Source organism: Anser cygnoides, unplaced genomic scaffold, assembly GCF_040182565.1.
Source record: "Anser cygnoides isolate HZ-2024a breed goose unplaced genomic scaffold, Taihu_goose_T2T_genome scaffold_46_1, whole genome shotgun sequence".
NCBI lineage: Eukaryota > Metazoa > Chordata > Aves > Anseriformes > Anatidae > Anser > Anser cygnoides.
Window position 1 is genome coordinate 914,393 of NW_027103070.1, and position 24,299 is coordinate 938,691.

Here is a 24,299-nt window from a genome sequence, read left to right on the forward strand (position 1 = left end):
GTCCTAAACCCCCTGCAAGACACTCTCACTAAGGCAACCAAGGGCTGTAGGAATTGCCACAGTAAAATTCCTAGATGGGTCAGATTAAATCGAAGACCCGGGACCAGAGAAAAGGGAGCAAATTACCAGACATACCACCAGAAAGTCCATTAGGGATAATGATTAGAAATTGGAACGATAGGGGCCCCAGAAAAGGAAAAAGCAAAGTAAAAATGATTCAGTATTGTATGATAGAATGGCCAAAGGAGCCTTTAAGACCACATGTCTTTTGGCCTATTTTCGGATCTTTTGAAGACTGGGTTTGCCAGGCTTTAAATCTACATGTTAACTCAAAGGAACCTTTTAGTCAGGAGGAAAGTGATTATGCAAGATTATGGATCAGGACTTCACGTCCTTTTCCAGCCTCAGTATTTACACTAAAAACAGAGGAGGAGTTTGAAGAAGGAGAAGAAAAACGGGAAAAAGAAAAAGAGGATAAATGGGAGCCATTAGATAATTTACCACCTCTATATTCTAACAATCCACCTCTGGCAGTGGCCCCACCTCCGGCAGCTGTGGTATCTCCACCGCCGACAGCACCGGAATCAGACCGACCCCCGGCTGCATGTACGAGAAGTAGGACTGCCACATCTGAGGGAGCTTCTCTATATCCCTTAAGAGAGGTACCCCTGGGAGGCAATCAGGGAGGCATTGGGTTTGTGGCAGTCCCCTTAAATACCACAGATGTAAGGAATTTCAAGAAAGAAATGGGGGCCTTATTAGATGACCCCCTCGGAGTAGCTGAAAGACTGGACCAATTCCTAGGTCCCAATACTTATACCTGGGAAGAAATACAGTCCATTTTAGGGATCTTATTTACTGTCGAGGAAAAAGGAATGATTAGGCAAGCTGGAATGAGAATGTGGGAGAGACAGAATCAGGCAGGACCCCCAGGAGACCAAAAATGGCCAAACGTGGATCCCCACTGGGATCATCAACAACCCCAAGGAAGACAGAATATGAGGGATTTGAGAACATTAATCATACAGGGAATAAGGGAAGCTGTTCCCCGAGGGCAAAACATTAATAAAGCATTTAATGAGCAACAAGGGAAAGACGAATCTCCAACAGAATGGTTGGAGAGATTAAGGAGAAGTTTACAAATGTATTCTGGAATTGACCCGAATACAGTGGCTGGAACTGCACTCCTTAGAACGCAATTTGTAGCTAAATCCTGGGGGGACATAAGGAGGAAATTAGAGAAGCTGGAAGATTGGCAAGAGAGGGGATTAGAAGAGTTACTTAGGGAAGCACAGAAAGTATATGTTAGGAGAGATGAGGAAAAACAAAAAGCAAAAGCTAAGATTTTTGTAGCAGCAGTAAGAGAAAGTCAGAGAAATAAGACTCTGTCCGGAGAAAGGAGGGAGAAGGGAATAGAGAAAGCCCCTAGGGGGCAGTCTTGTCGAGAGAAATACACCATTCCCGCTTGTTACTATTGCAACAAGAAGGGACACATTCAGAGGAACTGTCGTAAGCGGGAACAAGATGAGAAAACATTCAAAGAAGAATAGGGGTGTCAGGGGCTATATCTTCTGGGGACGTCAACATCAACGGAGCCCTTGATAAAACTACTAATTGGTCCCCATAAAGAGGAAGTTTTGTTTTTAGTGGACACAGGAGCTGAAAAATCTACTATTCAAAAACTTCCAAAAGGAGTAGAGGAAGGGAACAATTATATGTCAGTGATAGGGGCAAAAGGAGAGCCTTTTAGAGTGCCTGTCTTGAAAAATGTAAAAGTAGAAACTGGGAAGAAAACTTATGTTAATGATTTTCTTTTGCTCCCTGAAGCGGAGTACAATTTACTGGGGAGAGATTTGATTTTAAGATTGAATTTGAGCATTCAGAGTCAAGGGGACGAATTGCAGATTAAATTATACACTTTGACACAAAAAGATGAAGAAGTCATTAACCCTTTAGTATGGTATAAGGAGGGGGAGACTGGAAGGATAGAAATGGACCCCATAAATATTCAAATAATGGATCCCCATCGTCCAATCCGAGTCAAACAATACCCTATACCAATGGAGGGTCGAAAGGGGTTAAAACCTGTGGTTGACAGACTTCTGGAAAAAGGAACTTTAGAACCGTGCATGTCGCCTCATAATACACCCATCCTCCCCGTAAAAAAATCGGATGGGTCATACAGGATGGTGCAAGACCTGAGAGCTGTAAATCAGCGAACACTCGCTAAATTCCCTGTGGTGGCAAATCCTTATACTTTATTGAGTCGCATATCTCCCAAACATACCTGGTATAGTGTAATAGATCTGAAAGATGCATTTTGGGCCTGCCCTCTGGATGAGAGATCCAGAGATTATTTTGCCTTCGAGTGGGAGGACCCCGAAACGGGACGAAAACAACAATTAAGATGGACTGTGCTACCACAGGGGTTTACAGAGTCACCAAATCTATTTGGACAAACTTTAGAAAAAATTTTACAAGATTTCACGTTACCTAGGGGGGTCAAATTATTGCAATATGTGGATGATCTATTAATAGCAGGAGAAACTGAAGAGGGAACCCGAGAAGCTACTATTAAATTGCTAAACTTTTTAGGGGAAAGGAGATTAAAGGTGTCTCGATCGAAATTACAGTTTGTGGAACAGGAAGTAAAATACTTGGGGCACTGGCTGAGTAAGGGGAAAAAGAAGTTAGATCCTGACAGGGTATTAGGGATTCTATCTTTAAGACCCCCACAAACTAAAAAGGAAATTCGGCAAGTATTGGGATTATTAGGATATTGTAGACCGTGGCTTGAAGGCTACAGTGAAAAGGTCAAATTCTTATATGAGAAATTAACTAATAACCAGCTTAAGTGGTTCACAGAGGATGATCAGAAATTTGAGGAAATAAAAAGGGCTTTAATACAGGCACCTGTATTGAGCCTTCCAGATCTGGAAAAACCTTTCTATCTCTTTGTAAATACATCGAACCAAACAGCATATGGAGTTCTCACTCAAGATTGGGCAGGGATTAAGAAACCTGTAGGGTATTGCTCTAGGTTGCTTGATCCAGTAAGCAGAGGGTGGCCTGCTTGTCTTCAAGCTCTGGTCGCTACAGCATTATTAATAGAAGAAGTTAGGAAGATTACCTTTAGTGCTCCTTTAAAGGTGTATACTCCACACAATGTTAGAAGTGTCTTACAGCAAAAAGCAGAAAAATGGTTAACGGATAGTCGGATCCTAAAGTATGAAGCAATACTAATTGACTCACCTGACTTAGAACTGAGGGTAACCTCTGCTCAGAGCCCAGCACAATTTTTGTTCGGAGAACCACAGGAGGGAGTACAACATAACTGTTTAGAGGTAATTGAGACTCAGACAACAGTGAGGCCGGATTTAAAGGATGCTGAGTTGGAGAAAGGAGAGGCACTGTTTGTAGATGGCTCCTCCCGAGTAGTGGAAGGAAAAAGAAAATCAGGATATGCAATAATTAATAAGAACTTAGAACCTGTGGAATCCGGACCTTTGAGCCCATCATGGTCAGCTCAGGCTTGTGAGCTGTATGCCCTATGTAGGGCCCTGGAACTATTAAAAGGGAAAAGTGGGACGATATATACAGACTCTAAATATGCATATGGGGTGGTCCATACTTTTGGAAAAATTTGGGAAGAAAGAGGTCTAATTAATACTCAAGGGAGGAATCTTATACATCAAGAGTTAATAATAAAAATTTTAAGGGCATTAAGAGAACCAAAGGAGATAGCAGTGGTACATGTAAGAGGACACCAAAAGGGATTGGATTATCGAATCAGAGGAAATAATCTAGCAGATAAGGAGGCCCAGGAAGCAGCCCTGAGGACTCAGGTTGTTAAAATCAATGTGATACGAGAGGAAGAAAGGCGAGAAAGAGAAGAAAAGAAATTTACCCCTGAAGAACAAGCAAAATTGGAGAAAATAGGGGCTAAGTTAGAACAAGGAGAATGGACACTGCCTGACGGGCGAGAGATATTGCCAAAAGCCTATGCGAGGCAAATACTGGAACGTTTACATGCACAAACACATTGGGGTATGAAGGCATTAAGCGATCATTTCCTTAAACAATTTGGTTGCATTGGAATTTTTGAAATAGCGAAACAAATTACACAAGGTTGTTTAACTTGTCAGAAAATAAATAAGAAAGTGTTTCGACAAGCAGCTATGGGAGGGAGAAAAACAGCTTATAGGCCTTTCGAGAAAGTACAAGTTGATTTCACTGAATTGCCCAAGGTAGGGAGAATGAAATATCTATTGGTAATCGTAGATCATTTAACACAATGGGTAGAAGCTTATCCTGTAGCACGAGCTACTGCACAGACAGTGGTAAAAATTTTATTGGAACATTTAATACCAAGGTATGGGATAATCCAGTACATTGATTCTGATCAGGGCACACACTTTACTTCTAAAATAATAAAATTGTTGTGTCAATCATTAGGTATTCAGTGGGAATACCACACTCCCTGGCACCCACAGAGCTCAGGGAAAGTAGAAAGGATGAATCAAACAATAAAACAACAATTGACTAAGTTAATGATCGAGACACAGCTGCCCTGGACGAAATGCTTACCATTGGCACTTTTAAACATAAGAACTAAACCACACAGTGAGACTGGATTATCATCATATGAAATGTTATATGGTATGCCTTATTCTCAAGGGATGCCCCTAGGGAACAATGTAATTGAGGATCATAGTATCCAGAAATACATAATTACCATTGGAAGGAGATTACAGGAGCTAAGAGAAATTGGGATGACGACTCAGACACCACCTTTAGGATTTGCTATTCATAAGATACAACCAGGAGACAAGGTCTTAATAAAAACCTGGAGAGAAGAATCATTGAACCCCCGATGGGAGGGACCGTACCTTGTTTTACTTACTACTGAAACAGCTGTGAGAACAGCAGAAAGGGGTTGGACCCACGCATCCAGAATAAAAGGACCAATAACTACCGAAGCCTGGAGGGTTGAGTCCACTCCTGGGGAACTGAAACTGAGACTAAAGAGGAACTGATATCCCAGCAATGAGGTTCTGCATGAATTAAGGGCACTGGATAAAGAGGACAAGGCTGAAGGGAGGAAAGGGAGAAGGCAAGACCGGGGTAGGACCCTCCACTGCGGTGTGTATGGTCTACCGAGGGAGGCAACCCCTATGGGTATTGACCGCCGAGTGAGAGTGCCTCGACCGGACTTCTCCCACACCAAGATCAGTTTGTCCTGAGAAAAATAACATGAGAACCTTTTAAACCCATAATAAAATTGTGATTAGTTTTTCCAGGAGCTGGATCACCCTGAAGGGCTGAATGGTAACACAAGCTCTGAAAGCGGGCCCAACCCCATGATTGAAGGCGCTTCCCACACTCTCAAGATTGGACGGCGAAAAAGGCTTATAATATGACAGGTCGCCAAAGAGAACTGAATTGTGACTGTAAGTGGAAACCCAACGTGGGAGCTTGGAAGCGTGCATATACGAGTACAAAGGGGCAGACATTGTAACAGGACCACTCTGTAACAAGGACACTCTGTATTATCACGCCCCAAAGGGTAAAGATGGATGGGATGGTCATTTTCCAAACGGGACGTGGGCCCTAAAGGGACATTATTGGGTGTGTGGCAAACATGCTTACAAGAGGCTACCCGGAAACTAGTCGGGAATATGCTATGTGGGGTACATAAGACCCTTGTTCTTTTTATTGTCACAAACACAAGGAAATCATTTAGGAATAAGACTATATGATGACCTGAACAGAGTAAAACGATCTTCCTTATCCGGGGATAGTGCCCAAAAATGGGGAAAGGATGAATGGCCTCCTGAAAGAATCATACAGCATTATGGGCCAGCTACCTGGAACCCGAATGAGTTGGTATCAGGAGCCCGAGAACCTATTTATAATTTGAACTGAATAATTAGGTCGCAAGCTATCCTCGAAGTTGTAACCAATCAAACAGCGACAACCTTGGATCTTCTGGCTGATCAATCCACTCAGATGAGGAATGCTATCTTTCAACATAGAATGGTCTTAGACTATTTACTAGCAGAAGAAGGGGGAGTGTGTGGAAAACTGAACGATTCTAATTGTTGTTTACAAATTGATGATAATGGAAAAGTGGTTAAGCAGATAACAAAAGAAATTAAAAAGCTAGCCCACGTCCCAGTACAAACTTGGAAGGGTATGGATTGGGATTTCTTTTCATGGTTGCCCGGTGGACCATGGGTTAAAAGAATGCTATTTTTATGTGGTGTAATGACATTATTGTTTATACCTTGTATGATACCTTGCTTTACGTTGTTGATACGGCGGATAATAAATAGCACCCAATTTGTGATGACTTTGGGAGAGAAAAGGTGATGTGTCGATAATGATGCTTAAGAAATGGACACCCCGAGAACTGACTGATGAAATCCAACTGCTACTAACAAAAGTTGAAGAAGAGACACGAATTGATGATATTAAAAAAAAAAAAAAGGGAGGAATTGTAAGGAATAGTCCAGCAATTCGTGCCACTAAGGGGTGTGAAGGGTTAACATTGAGGCCTGGGTTTAGGCGAGAAGAGAACAAAGGGATTTCTTCAGAGAAAAACTGCTGACTCTGCACGGACGTGCAGTAACTTCTGACAGCCGGCCAAGAGACCACTAGATAAGGAGGAAGAATATGAGCCTCCCTGTCCGAGCGGCCCCCGAGAAACTAACAGAGACTGATAAGCAGGCGCACCTGGGAGGACTTCGGATTCGGGAAACCAATTATAATAACCCTGCCTCTTCTAGAAGTAGTAATGAATATGTATTAGCCTAGGAGCATAAAAACCAGCCGCCTTACGTAACAGGTGTGCGTCCTGGTGGAGCAGAGACTCCCGGCGCACCCAGCGCTGTTTGCTTGCCTCTATTCATTTAACAAATTGTAAACTTTGATTGTAATCCTATTTGGGACTCAGTCATTTATAACATCAGCCAGGTGAGAAGTTATACAACTAAATTCAAGTTAAAAAAAGTAATGCATTTTACTGTTCTGTGAGAGAATGTCTGTGTCTCATTCCACACCCATACCACCTACCTGACCATATACTTTCTACCTTTTTCACACACCGGATTTGAAAAAACTGAAGCCAGGGATAGAAGACTGGGGGCTTGTTTAATCACATTAATGATTTCTAAATAAAACAATTGTAATTATTAAAGCCAGGAATGAAAGAATGGGGGCTTGCTTAATCGCATTAAAATAGATGTTGCTGAGTGTCTTTGCTTACTACTGTGCAAATTAACCAAAACAAGGAGTCTCGGGGCCCCTCACAGAAGATGTTTCCTGACAAAAATGGGGAACCTGTCTCAAAAACCAGCTGAGACCGACCTTGTGGTTTGGACAAGAGCCAAGGAGCAGCTGAGTCTGTACAAAGGCAGGGGGTCAACCAGTGGTGATGAAGAGGAGTTATCGGACTTCATCCCCACGACCCCCCGATGACCACCACCAGAAGGCACTGTGCAGACGCAGATGGGAGGAGTATATGGAAATGACTTCTTGGAGCTAATTTTAATACAAAGCGGGGATAGGTTATGCATATATATAGGCATATTGGGAAACTTCATGCATATGTAACTCTTTACTGCATATAACCAAAGCAAGTTGCTGTGTTAAGGTGCGCATGCCTTTGGGAGCTATCCTGCATGTGCCCGGCACTGAAATAAACCACATACCTACTTTATAACTCATTTGCTTTGAGTTGTAGAGTTCTTCCACAAATGAAAACAGTCAGATTGATATCACAATGTAAATTTGTCCAGCAGTCAGTTTTATGCATCTTCACAAGAATTTCACAAACCTCTTTGGCTTGATCAGCTTGATTTAAAATAGCCAGTTTTCTTGTGTTTAGTAAATGAAACTTGAACAATATAGGATTTTATGTTAATTTCCAAAAGTTTTCAAAAAATGGTCTCAGAATATTTGTTAGCTAAACCAAGATGAGATGATGTGGTGGTTTTACTCAAGTGGGCAGCTGAGTTCCACCATGGCCGCTCTCTCACTCCCCCCTCCTCAAAGAGGAAGGGGGAGAAAATACAACACAAAGAGCTCGAGGTTTGAGATAAGGATGATTTAACTAAAGGGAAAAGGGAGAGGGGAAAAAAAAAGCTGCGTGGAAGCACATAGAGAAAGGGAAAAAAAAAAAAAGGTTATTCTCTACTTCCCATCAACAAGCGATGTTCGGCCACATCCTGGGAAGCAGAGCCTCAAAACGCATAACAGTTGTTTGGGAGGACAGCCCCCTCCCCCATGAGAGCCCCCCTTTTTATTGCTGAGTGTGACATCATGTGGTATGGAATATCCCTTTGGTTGGTTTAGATCAGCTGCCCTGGTGATGTCCCCTCCCCATCACTTGCCCACCCCCAGCCTGCTGGCTCTTGGGGGCTTGGAGGTAGTCCTGATGCTGTGCCAGCATTATGCAGCAATAGACAACACTGGAGTGATACCAGTGCTGTTCTAGCTATGAGTGCATAGCACAGCACTGTATGGGCTGCTGCAGGGAAAGTTAACTCCATCCCAGACAGACTCATCACAGAAGACAACAGAAATAAATAGAACCAATGAAGCACTGACTACGCATTAAAGTCATCTAAATGATATTAGTCAATACTGCAAGCCTCACATAGACACAAGAATCCCTATAGTAGATACTTATGGAATAATCTCTTCAGGGGAGGTCTCTTTTTAACTCCTTTAGTTTGATTTATACCCCAAAGCAAAAAAAAAAAATGATGCCTTCCAAAACATTTGTATGTTTACTTGTTCAGTTGGTGACTTTTATGAAGTGCTACAATGGATTAGTTTTCAACAGAAGTTGAAATTTGCAAACCACTTCTAGCAAGCATTAAATGCCTTCCTCACTTCATGCACCATTGAACACTTCTTTATTTTGTCTTCTCTCATAGTACACTAAAGCAAAATAAATAAAAGACACACACACACACACACCAAAACATGACAGCCACTCTCATAAGTACCAGAAGCATTCTGAAGTAGCTTTGCAAGGGGTTTCCTGTTTAAGGAGCTTTCTGTCCCTCAAAATTCAAATTATCTTATTATGAAAAGAAAACCATGACAACTGTTTGTAACAATGAAGCAAGAGTACATCTGACATATACTGAACTTCTGAGAGTAACCATCACTGTTGCTAGGAGTCAGTTGCTGTGCAACTTAAAGGGTATGTGGTACTTTCAGACTAAGAAGCATTAATAAACCTGTAGTCCTCCTTATACATCTGACCAACTTGCTTAAAGAGCTTAGAACTCTTCACAAAGAGTCACACATACCTACAGACATATCTTTTTAAAAAGGGTTATACTAACAGATTTTAACACTATATTTTTTTCTGCTTTAATATTAACATAAAGCAGTAAATATCTGCACTGCATTCTAACTGAACGCAAACAAAAGTTTTCCTCTAATTCATCATTTAGAAGGACAATTAAAAATCTTAAACACCAAGAAATCTGAGTTAATCTTTCAACAGTTAAAACAACTGCACATGTTCCATAGAGATGTTTTATTGTACACTCTCAAAAACAATATATCAAACTCCATATTTTGGACCATAAATTAACAACCTAAAAAAAACACGCCATCATGATGTTTCATGTTTACTTTTTAATATCTAAACATGTCCAGAAGATCTTCAAGTTGACTACAATGTTTTTGTCAAACTGGGTTCTTCTATATTTATTAATCATTTTCAATCAAAAAATCTGCAGGCCAAATTAGGTATCTACAACTACCTCTACAGGATCAGTGTTTTCAATAAAGTTTTTAGCAAATCCACTGGAGAAGGGCTAAGAAATGGCACATAGAAGTGAACAACATGGCTTTTCTCCAAAAAGTTGTTGTATAGTAACACAATTAGTGACATCTATAGGAAATAGCAAGTCTGGCTTATGCCTTTTGCTCTTTAAACATATCCATATTACAATAGATAGAGTACATTTGGCAATTGTCCAGCTGTCTTTTGCCAAATGAAATACATAACACCTGAACACTGCCTTTCCTTTAACAGTAGGATAAATTTTCTTATCTTTCCCAGATAATTATTCAGATACCTCTACCTTTCTTTCAAATTAGATGGAGGGCAGTATCACAAACTATTTCCTCAGGAGAACAAAAATAAAAAGATGTCACAAAAGTTATCAAAAAGGCTAAGATTAACTATTCTATAAAACACCTAGTTTGTGCACCTCAAAACATTTCATATTGCTTTAATAGTACCTCTCAAAAAGAGGTAATAAAAATGAAGACTGCTCTGAAGGCAAAACGTCGGGGGGAGCAAATTTCTTCCTAAGAAAGCATTCACGAAGACAAACGGTTTAGCAACTGGTATTTTGTTTCTTCAGAATTCATAAACTTGCAATGTCTTTTCTAAAGCAACACCAGACCTTTTCTTGCCTACATTAGGTTAATGGGTTTATAAGACAAACCATCATCTCTTGCCTCAACACTGTACTTTTAGGATTTAGCCTTGTAAAGAAAATAAATGCAGTGGCAACTAATGGATTCCAGAATCAAGCACCTATTTCCATCAACTAACTCATGCAAAAAAGAAACTAATAAGCACACAGTCTTTGCTACTTTAAATTACTTTCAAGGACAGATCACTGCAACGTTAAAAGCTACCCTACTGACCATGATCTCAAAAGCGATGGAAAAAAGCCTAGAATCACGATATCAACACAGCTACAGTTAAAAATATCTAGGTATGTTATGAACTAAAAACACTTACTGAATTGTACTTAAGAATTACTGGTTATCTGAACTACATTGTACTGTCATGAATTTGTTAGATCTAGTTTCCACTGAGGCAAATTCTTTTTTTCTGTGTTGCCCAACGAAATACTAGAGACAGGAGGTACTTCAGCAAATAACAGTTGCAAAATGCTCTAACTTGAGTTGTACCATAAGTAACCTTTTATTAGGTATTATAAGATACTCCCTTGAATGTAATTAAAGTAAATGAAACTTTTGCAGACAAACAGGTTTGTTTACATAAAACAAGACAGAGCCTCAATCCATTAAGTTTGGTGAGACAGCTTGGCTGAATACAGATTTTTCACAAAGAAATTCAACCAGAACCAGGCCCTACTGATATAAAACCCACACCTGGGCCAGGGCAATTCCAAGCACAAATACAGGCTGGGTGGAGAATGGATTGAAAGCAGTCCTGAAGAAATGAACCTGGGGGTGTTGGTGGATGAGAAGCTCAACACGAGCCTGCAACATGCACTTGCAGCCCAGAAAGCCAATTGTAACCTGGGCTACATCAAAAGAAGCGTGGCCAGCAGGTCTAGGGAGGTGATTCTCCCCCTCTACTCTGCTCTCATAAGACCCCACGTGGAGTACTGTGTTCAGCTCTGGGGCCCCCAGCACAAGAAGGACATGGAAATATTAGAATGAGCCCAGAGGAGGGCCACAAGGATGATCAGGGGCTGGAGAGAACTGGGGTTGTTCAGCCTGGAGAAGAGAAGGCTCCGGGGAGACCTTATAGCAGCCTCCCAGTACCTAAAGGGGGGCCTATAGGAAAGCTGGGGAAGGACTGGACTCTGTCAGTGAGTGGAGTGATAGGGCAAGGAGTAATGGTTTTAAAGTAAAAGAGGGTAGGTTTAGATTAGATATAAGGATGAAATTCTTTACTCAGTGGTGAGACACTGGAACAGGCTGCCCAGAGAAGTTGTGATGCCCTATCTCTGGAAGTGTTCAAGGCCAGGTTGGATGAGGCTTTGAGCAACCTGGTCTAGTGGGAGGTGCCCCTGCCCATGGCAAGGGGGTTGGAATTAGATGATCTTTAAAGTCCCTTCCGACCCAAGCCATTCTTTCTAGGATTCTATAAACCAGCACTCCCCTCTCCCCTCTTATGGAGGATCTACCTCATCTGTGAGGCTAGCATGCTTCTACCATACAACTTGTCCAAGTTGAATGCTCCCTTTAGTCTTTTCCACTCTAATTCTTTCTCCCTCACACCTCAGCATCAAACTTTAAGTAATTGATGCAAGTATGTAGATCAGGCCTTGACAAATACGCACATGCTTATTCTTTCTAAACAACTGTTTCACATGTACATGATAAAGATCTACCTGAAGTGAAAGAGATATTGCCATCTACACTTCGAAAATGTTTATGGCAAATTTAACATGGTAAAGGGTTATCGCACCAACAGAGGTGTTTAAATTAGCCTTCAGGTTGCTGGCGAGAAAATGAGAAAAACAGATCCTGAACTGCTAAATAAGCATTCTTTCTAGTCATTTACAGTTGACTAAAGAAGTCTTCCTCAAAATAGATTTTAAACATCAATTGTGTGTATGTTGAGATGAAGCCAGTAAAGTTCGCGCTCCAAAATAAAACAGGAGATTAACAAAAGAGTAACTGTAGGATATCCCTGCAGTTCAGTTGGATATACTTCAGATATGACTGACGTGCAATGCTTCCCAACCTTGCCACATCCCACTATCTCAAGTAAACTGTGAAATATTAAATCACGTGGAGGTGAAGCACCTAACAAGGAAAAGAAAAGAACAGTGAATAGGAAACAATTCAGCAAAAGGAAACTGAATTGAGGAGCTCAATCAAGATTGAAATTGAGTGCCAGCAAATACAGAAAACAGAATTATAAGATGTGTTTTAACAGACAAAACTATCAACAATAGGTGGTGGGAAGCAAAACAGGACAAAAACATAAATTGCAAAAACAAAGAAAAAGTTGATAAAAGATTTAAAGACCAATGTTTAGTTTAACTCCTTGTCTAGAAACAAAATCAATGAGATATTTAAAGGATGTTATCTTCCACCACTGTCTGAATACAAAAAAAAAAAACTTTAAAAATCTAGCATTTTGTCTTCCGTTTTCACAGACTTGTATCCGTTTGTTTAAAAAAGAAATCTAGAAAACAATTTTTTTCCTAATACAATATTACTTTATAGCTAGGTCAAAACTTCAGTCTTAGTTGAGAAAAGGTTTAATTCAAGAGGACTGATAACGTGATAAAAATATCCCTGTTTTGTGCCAGTTTGTAATAGGCAACTAATAATTAATGATGGAATTGAATATTAGAGAGATAAACTAGAGCAAATCCAAGGAAAGCAATTATACAGGAAATACCCATGGGATTTATGTTAAGAACCACTGAAAAAACATTGGTTAAGGGTCTGTGAAGGATTGGATACCCACACAGTACTAATGTTTTTCTTCTTTTAAGTTAATTTACAAATAGGTTAAAAGCCACAGTAGTTCTGTTGCTATGTAGAAAAGCAATGACACTTTCATTAGTTAACAGAAAGACACTATAATACGTACATTTGTTGTAAGAAGGGATGCACTTCCTAAGACAACATAAGCTAGGGTTAATCAACTATGAGACTGTTTAAGAACATCTACTGAGAGAATACAACCTGATACAGGAACTAAATGACAACAAGAAACCATGCATACCAACTAGCAAGTTTGGACCACCTTAATTAAGAAAATATATGCATGTAGATGGTTATTATTCCTATGTAACTTCTCATTAAAGACTTCTTTTGCTCTTCAGGAACAAATGTTTCTAAGAAAATAAGACAAATACACAGCATTGGGTACTCTAAATACACTTAATTCTTTTGATTTTACTGAAAACTTAGTGGTTTCTATACTATCAGATTAAATTTACAAGTAGTATGAACTGGAGAATTCAAGAAGGTTTGAATCAGTTCATGAAAGATAATGCAGTCAAGTATTCCATTTAGAACAATTATGTTTATAAATAAAGTGAAAATATCAATGAGAACAGAAAGTTGGGAACTCAGAAGCACAATGAGAGTTAAATTTTAAAGCTTGCAACCCAACAGCTTGATTTACAGAAACAACAGCTAATTACAGTGAAGAATTTCATATAGCACCCATTAGCCTCTCAACCTCCACTATTAACCGTTAATCACACACCGTCAAGCCAATTTTAAATGATCTCTAATCCCTCTGCTGTGTTACCCACTGGCCTTCCCTATCAATACACAAAATATTCTGGAACATTACAAGTACCACAGCATCTCAGATCACAACTTCCAATAAAACAGATAAATTCCCTTCATAATAAACAACCACAGGACAATTTGTATCATTTTTGGAAAAAATGGAAGTAATACTTATTCCCATATTATAAAATGGGTGAGAAGGACGGTGGAGGAGGGGAAAGGATTCGAGCTGTCTTCCCCCCCAATAGCAAAGCCCAAGGGAGCACTCCCTGCACAGATGCTGCATGGAGAGAGAAGATAAAGGTTAGAGTGAAAGGAAAGGAGAAGAAAGAGAGAAAAAGACTGGATTACAAATGTGTGCATAACAGTTACATTCACCTGAATTGTGGAAGGTTGTTCTTGTTGGTAGCAGCTGTTCTTGTAGGTGACGATTAAGAAGGAAATGGAAAACAGCAGAAAAGCAGCTGTTGTTGATGCGTAACAGTCACCAAGGCTACAGTGACTATGGCGCTTGATTCACAAGGCAACAGTTGCTATAACTCACAAAAGAGAGAGAGCAAGCAAGAGAGGAAGAAACAGTGACCCAGCCTAAGATATCCGGAAGAGGCAGAGCCTTTCTTATGACGGACAGCTTCTAGAACCGGAGGGGAGGGGGTGCGGTTTCCTTAACGGGGAAGGAAAATAAGGTTGGCAGGGACGTACTAACTCCTCCACCTCCCTAAAGGCATGAGATGGCACTTTCTATCCCCAACAAGTGAAATAGCAGTGGTATGACAATGGACAATCCCTGGATGTAAGTCACACTACATTGGAGAGGCTAGGGAAGGAACCTGGTGGCTGGTGGCAGTGGCTGATTGTTCAAAAAGATAGCAACCGCCAAGCTAAAACCCGAGTGGGAGGGGGAAGGAGAGAAGGGGGGTGTGGTCATATCTACATATCTGTCTCCCGAGTAGATCACTCTTACTGACATCCTGACGTCACATCCGATTAGCAACTAAGAGAAAGGGTTTTTTTTCGTTTGTGTTTTTGTTTGTTTGTTTGTTTTTGTGCAGGGATCTCTGTTCAGGGGATTACTTTGCTTTTCCACCATGCTTGTTTCCTGTCACTCAGACGCAATTGCAGAGTAAGCAGGAACTTGTTTTGTGCTCGCTGCTTGTCACCTTTCTACTAATTTTTCCATCAGAAAATGGCAGGGAAGAGCTGCTGATAGATGGGGTATTTGTTAACTGCTGCCATTTTAAAGTCAGTGAGACTATGACAGCAGCTTTACTATCCTCAGTGGCAAAGCTGAATATTTTCAGTAACTGCTGCATACCCTTGGCTTGCTGGACTCAGCACATAGACGACCAGTGTGCACATTACCAGCTGCCTTGGGCCAACCTTTCCCTGCAGTGATGTTCATCATAGATCCCTGCTCTTACCCACATATCACTCACCAAGGTGATCAGCTCCGGGACAGAGGCGTTCTGCAGTGAAGCAAGGAATCGCGACGTGCAAGGGATTTCCTGCATCAAGGCAGCTCAGGCAGCAAAGGGAGCCTCCAGGAGCCAGCAATTCTCATGAGAATGGCTGACAAGGATTGGGCGGAGCTTGTATCAAAAATAGTGTGGCCAGCAGGACTAGGGAAGTGATTGTCCCTCTCTACTCAGCTCTGGTGAGGCCGCACCTCGAATACCGGGGCCGCCCCAGCCCCCAGCCCCTCGTACAATGGCAGCCCCTAGGATGAGAGGTTAGGAGTGTGGCGTGTCAGTTTGTGTGGGAAGGTGCAGAAGCTTGGCCAGCTCGACCAAGGAGTGAGAGTATCCACCCAGCAGAAGGCCATGGCCTCTCGGAATTTGGCACCCACCATAACCCATACAGTCTCCCAGACAGAGCTCTGGGGGGAACATGCTGCTACCCAAGTGTCAGGTTGTAGGGTGTGCTCGACTCTTATGCCAGTTCAGGACCTCAGGAGTGAGCACATCTGGGGGAGGTGTGCCCAGGTGGAGGCACTCCTCCATTTAGTGACAGAGTTTCTGGAAGAGGTGAGTAGGTTGAGGAGTATCAGGGAGTCCAAGAGGGAGATAGACTACAGGAGTCGCTCCGTACCTTCCCTAAGACAGGCCCAACAGACAGAAGGGATGCACAATATGGAGGATTCCCTATCCTCTCTCTACCTGGCTGAATACACTGACCTAAAGGATAAGGAACAATGGCAAAAAGTCCCTGGTAAGCATGGCAGGTGTGTCCCCTCAGGGACTTTCCCACCTTCCCAGGTGCCTGTGCACAACAGGTATGAAGCTTTGCAGATTGATCTGAACAACGTTGATGAAAAGCTTGACGTGAGTCAGCAGTGTGTGATTGCAGCCCAGAAGGCCAAATGCATCAACAGGAGAGCAGCCAGCAGATCGAGGGAAGTGATTCTCCCCCTTTTCTCCCTCTACTCTACCCTTGTGAGGCCCCACCTAGAGTGCTGCATCCAGATCTAAGGCCCCCAGCACAAGAAGGAACTGAACCTGTTAGAGCAGGTCCAGAAGAGGGCCACAAAGATGATCAGATGGCTGGAACACCTCTCCTGTGAAGACAGGCTAAGAGATCTGGGCATGTTCAGCCTGGAGAAGAGAAGGCTCTGGAGTCACCTCATTATGGCCTTTCAGTACTTAAAGGGGGCTTATAAAAAAGATGGAGAGCAACTCTTTGCTCAGTCGGATAATGATAGGACAAGGGGGGATAGTTTTAAACTAAAAGAGGTGAGATTTAGATGAGAGGTTAGGAGGAAAGGGGAGACCTTATAGAGACTTTCCAGTACCTAAAGGGGGCCTAGAGGAAAGCTGGGGAGGAACTCTTTGTCAGGGAGTGGAGTGATAGGACAAGGGGGAATGGCTTTAAACTAAAAAAGGGTAGATCTAGATTAGACATTAGGAAGAAGTTCTTTACTCTGAGGGTGGTGAGGCACTGGAATGGGTTGCTGTCCTGGTTTCAGTTAGGACAGAGGTAATTTTCCTCCTAGTAGCTGGTAGGATGCTATGTTTTGGATTAGGATGAGAAGAGCGCTGATAACATGCTGATGTTCTAATTCTTGCAGAGCAGTGCTTACACCAAGCCAAGGACTTTTCAGCTTCTCGCTCTGTCCTGCCAGCGAGCAGGCTAGGGGTGCAGCAGGAGCTGGGAGGGGACAGACCCAGGACAGCTGACCCAAACTGGCCAAAGGGGTATTCCATACCATCTGACGTCATGCTAAACAATATATAGGAGTGGCTGGCTGGGGTGGGGGGCCGGCTGCTCGGGGATAGGCTGGGCATCGGTCAGCGGGTGGTGAGCAATTGCATTGTGCATCACTTGTTTCTTACACATTATTATTATTAATACTATTATCATTATCACTATTATTATTATTATTATTATTATTATATTCCTGTCTTAAACTGTCTTTATCTCAACTCACAGGCTTCACTTTCCCGTTTCTCTCCCCCATCCCAGAGAGGGAGGGGGGAGGGGGAGCGAACGGCTGTGTGGTGTTTAGCTGCCAGCCGGGTTAAACCACAACAGTCCTTTTGGTGCCCAGCATGGGGCACGAAGGGTTGAGATATCGACAAATTTGACCAGAGTGTGTTAAACTAAAATTGGTATAAGTATTGGATCTGCTTAATAGTTGCTAGTCACGATGTTGATTGCCTTAATCTCCAGTCTGCTGTGCCTGTTTCCAAATTGAGTTTTATAGCACGTTACTTTCTGTATGTGCTCCCTGTTGCACTGTTTATCCTTTCCGGGCCCTGGTTTAAGATTGTTATGGTACTGTGCGGTGTAACAATGGCTTATGAAATGATGAGATTTCTGGTCATGACTCTAACCTGGTATTTGTACTCAGCACTGTCGTCGACTCTATACTTTGGAACCCATATCTCGGAAACTATTAGCAATTGCACCTATTGCCTGTTTTCGTCAGGGAGCCAATCTGTGGAGGGGACAGGGGAAGACATGTTTCCCTCCCTGTTCACTCTCCCTTTCTCCTTCACCACCCTCTTATCCCCCGAGCTAGTTACGGTGGTTCTCCGAGATGTTGAATATCCTTGGGATACTCAGACCAGCCTGCTCTTGTTGTTATGTCTCCTGAATGCGCTTCAGGTTTTGTGGAGGGTTAAACAACTACTTAGGAATCTCATCCGGAGATCTGTCTTGAGGCGGGATAGTTGCGAGTGGCAGGGAGTGTGGGAGGATATGGGCAGGTTTCTAGAGCAGTGGTCACCTCCAGTGTTTTGGACATTCACCCCTGAACAACTGCAAAATCCTAAAAAACTGGTAGAGTGCTTGAAAAAGGTGTCATGACTCTGGCAGTTCCAAAGTGACACAAATCACTGTAGCGTGCTGGGGTCTGGCTTGTGCCTATCGAGCTGCAATTGATGCTACTATCAACCTAGTGAGAAGATCCTGCAGCCGCTCCAGCTCCTGCAGCCGCTCCAGCTCCAGCTCCTTCAGCTGCTCCCACTCCTGTGGCTGGGTCAGAGAAACGAGCTGTAGCAGTGCAAGTTGCCCCTGCAGAGGGTATTCCAAGCCCTGTGGCAGACCCTGTGGCTGGGTCAGAGAAACGAGCTGTAGCAGTGCAAGTTGCCCCTGTAGACAAGGTGAAAAAATGGTATAGAGACTCAGGTCGTTTAGAACGCAGACAGTCTTCTGCTAGGTCTGGGTATAGAGAAGACGAGGCTGGGCCATCAAATGTGCAGGAGGATGAAGATGAGGATGAGGATGTCGAAAAATCAACAGTAACTACCCGAACCCTATACCAGCGTGAGCTACGAGATGTGCGAAAAGATTTTGGTCACTGTATAGGTGAGCAGCTTGTCACCTGGCTGCTCCGGTGCTGGGACACGGGAGCCAATTGTGTGGAATTAGAGGGCAGGGAAGCCAGGCGGCTGGGATCCCTTGCTAGAGACGCAGGTATTGACAAAGCAATTGGAGATGGAGCACGATCTCGCAGCCTCTGGAGGCGTCTCCTGTCAGCTGTGAAGGAAAGGTATCCCTTCAAGGAAGAACTTGTATGTCTACCAGGCAAGTGGACCACCATGGAGAAGGGAATTCAGTACCTGAGGGAATTAGCCATACAGGAGGTAATTTATAAGGACCTAGACGACTCACAAACATCCACAGATCCAGATGAAATCCATTGTACACGACCCATGTGGCGGAAGTTTGTACGGAGTGCACCATCATCATATGCCAGCTCATTGGCAATAATGGCCTGGAAAGAGGATGAGGAACCCACAGTGGATGAAGTGGCTAAACAACTCTGGCAGTACGAAAGAAAGTCTCTCCTCTTCCCTACAGGCCTGCGTCTCGGCTGTGGAGAAACTCTCTGAAGAGGTCCACCAACTTAAAGAGAGTTTATTTTCCTCCCCACCTGTACAAACCAGTGTCTCAGCTATTAAGGGTAAGCATTCATCCGTGCAAGGTAGACAATATGGTGGGTACACGCCCCGTGCCACCCTGTGGTTTTACCTACATGACCATGGAGAGGACATGAGAAAATGGGATGGAAAATCTGCTGCGACCCTAGAGGCACGGGTACGTGAATTGCAAAAGAAAACAATTGGGAAAAAGGGGTTCTCTGAGAAGCTTGCTGCTCCAACTTCCAGCAGGCAGTCCTCCAGACACAGAAATGAAGCTGCCGGCCAGGTTAAACCACAACACCCATGGACTTGTATGGATCCAGGTGGAGCAGCAAATCCGGCACACGTTCAGGGTCAGTTGGGAGTTTGTCATTCCCACCGTCATGGTCCTCCAGCTCAGGGTACCCTGGATCCCAAAGCCCATCATCAGTGTTGAAGACAGAGGCAAAGAAGGCGTTAAACGTCTCTGCTTTGCCTATGTCCTTGTCTGTGATGAGACCCTCCCCATCTAGTAGCGGACCTATGTTTTCTTTGGTTCTCCTTTTTCTGTTCACATATCTAAAAAAATCTTTTTTATTGTCTCCCCCAGACCTGGCCAGCTTCAACTCTAGTTGGGATTTGGCCACACGAATTTTCTCCCTACAAACATGAACAGCATCCCTGTATTCTTTCCTTGTTGCCTGACCCTCCTTCCAGCAGCCGTACACTTTCTTTTTTCACCTAAGCTCCAGTAGAAGATCCCTGGTCAGCCAGGCCAGCCTTCTGCCCCGCCTGCTTGACTTCCGATATTTTGGAATCGCCTGATCCTGTGCTTTTAGGAGGCAGTGCTTAAAGACTGAGCAGCACTGATGGACGCCAATGCCTTCAAAAGCAGTTTCCCAGGGGACCTTGCTGACTAGTTCCCTGAGCAGCCTGAAGTCTGCTTTCCCCATATCCAGGGCCGAAGTTTTGGTGACAGTTTTCCTTCTGTCACCGTAAATTCTAAACTCAACCACTTCATGGTCACTATGACCGAGACGGCCGCCGGTTGCCACGTCTCCCACAAGACCCTCTCTGTTCTCCAGCAACAGATCTAGGAGGGCACCTTTCCTAGTTGGCTCCCTTAGCACCTGCACCAAGAAGTTATCATCTAGGTGCTTTATGAACCTCCTGGACTTGCTCGTGTCAGCCGTGTGGTGATCCCAGTAGTGATGTAGTGAAGTAGTGAAGTAGCTAGGAATAGCTAGGAAAATAGTGCTTAAGGCCAGGTTAGATGGGGCTTTGAGCAACCCAGTCTAGTGGGAGGTGTCCCTGCCAATGGTAGGAGGGTTGGAATTAGATGATCTTTAAGGTCCTTTCCAACCCAAACCATTCTATGATTCTATAAAAACATTTTGATAGGACAGAAAAGGAAGGGAAAATAATAAAAGAATATACAAAAGAAGTGAGGCACAACACGGTTGCTCGCAACCCACTGACCGATGCCTAGCCAGACCCCGAGCATCTGCTGCTCCCCCCAGCCAACTCCACACATATTAATTTTTCAGCTTGACATCATATGGTATAGAATATCCCTTTGGTCCATTTGGGTCAGCTGTCCTGGTTGTGTCACCTCCCAGCTTCTTGTGCACCACCAGCCTCCTTGCTGGCAGGGCAGCACAAGAAGCTGAAAAGTCCTTACCTCTGTGTAAGTACTGCTCTGCAACAACTAAAACATTGTTGTGTGTGTGTAGGAATGGGTTAAAAGTGGAAAATTGGCGAGGACAATAGGTTGAGAAGGGAAGCATGAATTGAGAAGGTGAGCATGATTATAAATACACTCAAGTGACATTGCAGCTGGGATGGACTAAAGCCTGGAGAGTAGTAATGCAGGAAAACGTATCTATTGCTTTTTATCCTCTGTGTGTTTGACAAGTAGAACATCTTTGTATAGGCTTGGAGTTGCCCTATTAGACATGCTTGAGCTCCCTGCCTTGGTATGAAGAAGATCAAAGCACAGTGAAGATCAAAGCATGGTGGTAAACTACGCCTGTGTGAACCCTTGATAAACAGGTGTAAACAATAGGTCAGCAATCCTCTAGCATGGACCGAGTTCAGCAGTGCCTGTGTCCCCATTTGTGTGCCTCTGCCTGAGTGTTGCTTGCTTCAGGGATCCCCCATTGGCAAGGTAATGAAAATAAATGTACCCTTTGTGTTTCAGTCATGGGTCTGTGGTTGTTCCTGCTGCCTGTGCTGACTCGCACATTTGGCATAGTCGGCAGCATCCAGGAACAGTTATGCCATGGCTAGCAAAAAAGTCGGAGACTGGGGAGGCTGTGGTGGTGACTCCCCACATTCTGGGATGGCCCAGTACTGAGTGCTGGACCCCTGTGTCTGCTTTCCTAGCTATGATGGCTCCGCTGGAAGCATGGCCTGAGCTAGTTGACGGGGCAGTGGTTACCCCCTAGACAATTGAGATGGTTATGTGCGGATTGCCATGGAAAGTGGCATCAGAGTCTTCTTGCAAGCTGGCAGCAAGATTGGGATGGCTATGAGCTACTGGTTTTAGAGCTCTTGACTGTGAATTTGTAACATTATGTAGTAAAGTGAGAGAGCTGGAAAAGGAGGTCGGGACTTTACAAGATGCAAAGGTGATTGTGCAAGAAGTACTGCTCAAGCAGAGCTGTGCTATGAGCAGCAGTGCACTGTAAAACAGCTGGTGGTGCATATTGCTAACGAACAAAGGCGCTGATATGGGAAAAGTGGGGTTTTGCCTTCCCAAGTTCATGCTCTTACTATGTAACCTTCATGGGATCCCAGGAAATGGGATGGAAATATCTGGAGTGAGTCTTCAGACTATGAGATTGAATTTGAGCCAGACTTAGAAGGTAGGGAGGTGGTAGAAGCACAACTCCTCATACAAATGAAGGGGCAGCAGGAGCTGGCAGATGAAGGGGTACTGATCACACACGCTTATACCCCAAAAGAGTTAAGGGAATTTTTAGAAATGTGTCAGCAAAGCAGTGGGGAAGGTGTATTGGCATGGGTTTTGTGAGCTTGGAATAGTGGTGCTGCATCTATCTGTTTATTAATGGATGAAAAAGATCTATTAAGCCCTATAGCTGGTGATGATCAGATACACAGAGGATATGCTCAATTACAAAATATCAGAGATCCCGATGGGCAGGTTATTATTGAACGTAAGCTATATCAATGGTTGTATGCAGCAATTTTAACAGCATATGCAGATCCTGTCGTATTAGCATCGTCCCTCAGAAATTGATATACAATGGAAGAAGTTATTAATTTAGTGCGGCAGATGGGGATGGCTCATGCGTTAAATTACAGGATCCAATCCAGATAGGGTAGCAGTAACAAGAAGTATCAAAATGCAGCTTTTGAGAGGGATGCTTGCTTCACTGAAACCTTTGATTATACCAACAGTCATGAGTGCTACTGGTAATGTAGGCACCCTAGCAAATACCTAGAGGGAAATTTGGGATCTAACTTTGGGAGGATCTGTGCAGGTGGTGAATAAAGGAAAGCCAGCAAAACCAAAAGGAGTTGCATCATGGGTAACAAGGAAACAGATGTGGAATGATCTTGTGCAAGCTGGTATCCCACAATCAGAAATAGATGGGATCACAACATGTTTCACCAATGGCAAAAGTTAGCACCCATGTGGAGGAAAAAAAAATCCCCCTCTGTGGGAAAGGAATTCGCAGGGAGCTTTGTGCTGTTTCACACGTCCCTGAGTTAGAGATAATGAGGAAAACAGCGGTAGAACCAAAAACTTGAGCAAGGTCGAGATAAAGTAAATTGGCTACAGTGTTAAAGATGAGCTTTGGGCAGTGGCCAATTGCTGGCTGGCTCAAGGCATGTGTCTGAGGGTCTCTAAATCAATTTTAAGACAGATTCGGGCACGTGGACAGTGCGTGGGGCTATGGGGAAAGTATATGTAGTGGTGAAAAATGGCAAAAAAGGTTCTCCTGTTCAAGAGCCATCAGGAGTCTGTGTTGTGCATCCCTTCAAATGGTGACCCTGACGTGATCAGGGAGGAGCAGCGCTGCACGAGAGTCTGAACAGAACCCAGCCGAACGAATCAAGCTCGCAGCTGGACTGCAGCTTCAACCCCGGGACATCACCTGAAGGACAGGTGAGCGGCTGGGCATTAATCATGGGAGCTAGCCTTTCGGCAGAAGAAGAGGCTATAGTGAAATTACTAAAGCAACTCCTAATAGCAAGGGGAGTAAAATATGATCCATTTAAGATAAAGCTATTATTGAAAATTTTGCGAAAACAAGGGTTCCCCTCAATGGCGTCTACAGCATTTGATGTAAAAACTTGGGACCAAGCGGGGGAAAAAATATGGGAAGCAGCGTCCAGTGGGGATACTAATGCTGCTGAGGTGATGACTACATGGTGGCTGGTGACTGAGACTTTAAGAGCGTGGCAGGCAGAAAAGGAAGTACAGAACGCCGCTGCCCAGGCAATAAAAGCAGCCAAACCGAGATCAGAGCCTGCAAGGTCACCACAGCGGTGCAATTTGATAGACCTGGGGGATGACAAGGAAGAGGGCCACGGACCACCGCCGCAGAGCCCCTTCCCGCTGACCCCCTCGGCTCCCGCCTTGCCTACCCCCGATAATGCCTCCCTGGGGGCCCGAGCTTTCGACCCGCGGGAACGATGGGAGCTAGTGCGCCGGGAAGCGCTAAAGGACGGGGACCCGGTAGAAATGGCTTTCCCGGTGCAGGTGCGACCCAACGGTCCAAATGAATATAATGCCTTCCACTGGGACCTAATTAAAGAATTAAGAAAGACTGTGACTACATATGGACTACATGCACCATTTACTCAGTCATTGTTAGTAAATGTTATGACTGGTCAATTGTTGGTGCTGTATGATTGCCATCAGGTAGCCGCGATGATTTTAATGCCAACACAAAAATTACTGTGGGAGCAAAAATGGAAAGAAGGGTG

General features: G+C 43.6%; 1 protein-coding gene across 4 annotated transcripts in view; it reads right to left on the reverse strand.

The window, feature by feature from the left end:
- The window catches only part of LOC136789464 (transcription factor RFX3-like), a 232,222-nt gene extending 217,631 nt beyond the window's left edge, over nucleotides 1-14,591 (reverse strand). For all 4 annotated transcript variants that reach the window (XM_066989527.1, XM_066989526.1, XM_066989524.1 and 1 more), the window contains exon 1: nucleotides 14,377-14,591. The gene's annotated coding sequence lies outside the window, so the exon portion shown is untranslated. The remainder of the gene's footprint in view (nucleotides 1-14,376) is intronic.
- Nucleotides 14,592-24,299: the final 9,708 nt, after the last annotated feature.